We start from the raw sequence: 1147 nt of genomic DNA, 5'->3' as shown, positions 1-1147 counted from the left end.
GTTCTCGTCCTGGTTAATAATCATGTCACAGTGTTCAGAGCCTTCTGATATCTTTTGGGACAAAGTCTGATACAGGGAGAGTTATGGTGACCCATCTGAATAGTGATGGAGAAGTGACTAATGATACCCAGGTCACCAAAATGAATACCAGGCTACAGATACCACCTGTAGCTCCATTGATAACAAGAAAATGACTGGACCCCTCCTAAGCTCTGTGTTCCTCACAGGGCTCCTGATTCACCCCTAAAATAACCAATGGGTCAATATTAAGTCAACGTGCTCAGCCAACTGCAGTGCTAAAAATATATATATATTTATTTATTTATTAGGATTTATTTACCGCCTTTTTTAAGGAATTCACTCAAGGCGGTGTACAGTAAGAATAGATCAAACATGAGCAGGAGGCAATTAGAGCAGTAAAAACATTCAAACAACAATACAAAGTATGGCATTGTATACTACTTGCAATGACAACACAATACGTAATAGAACATTATAATTGGTAGTGAAGGTTAAAGCAAAGTTGTAACATATAGATGAGTAAGAAAGTAGGAAGAATTAGAAAGTAAGGTGATTGATTTAAAGAAAGTTGCACGTGAGGTCAGAGAGATGGTTAAATATTATCTCAGCTAGGGTAGGAGTGGATAAACATGTCCCGCTGCAGTATGTGCAGCCTGAGTCAATCCTTGTGTGTGTGAATGAGACTAACAAGTTAGTTACTTCTTCCGTTAAAGGCTTGGTTGAAGAGCCAAGCTTTCACCTGCCTCCTGAAGTACAGATAGTCTTGTGTTAAGCGGAGCCTTTCAGGCAATACATTCCAGAGTGTGGGGGCTACTTCGGAGATGGCTCGCTTGCGGGTATCACATCATGTAATGTCTTTTGGAGAGGGTGTAGTTAGTGAATGTCCTTGGGAGGACCTTAGTGTCCTTGGTGGTGTGTGGAGGATCATCCTATTCTTCAGATACTCGGGGCCATTTCCTTTCAGGGCCTTGAAGATCAGACATAGAGTTTTAAATTTAGCCCTGTATTGTACTGGTAGCCAATGAAGTTTTTGCAAAAATGGTCTGATGTGGTCACGTCGCTTGCAACCTTCTATGAGTCTTGTGCTGCATTCTGAATCAACTGGAGCTGGTGCAGGCCCTTTGTA

This window comes from Microcaecilia unicolor, chromosome 14 (assembly GCF_901765095.1).
Source record: "Microcaecilia unicolor chromosome 14, aMicUni1.1, whole genome shotgun sequence".
Classification (NCBI taxonomy): Eukaryota; Metazoa; Chordata; class Amphibia; order Gymnophiona; family Siphonopidae; genus Microcaecilia; species Microcaecilia unicolor.
This window is presented reverse-complemented; position numbering follows the sequence as displayed.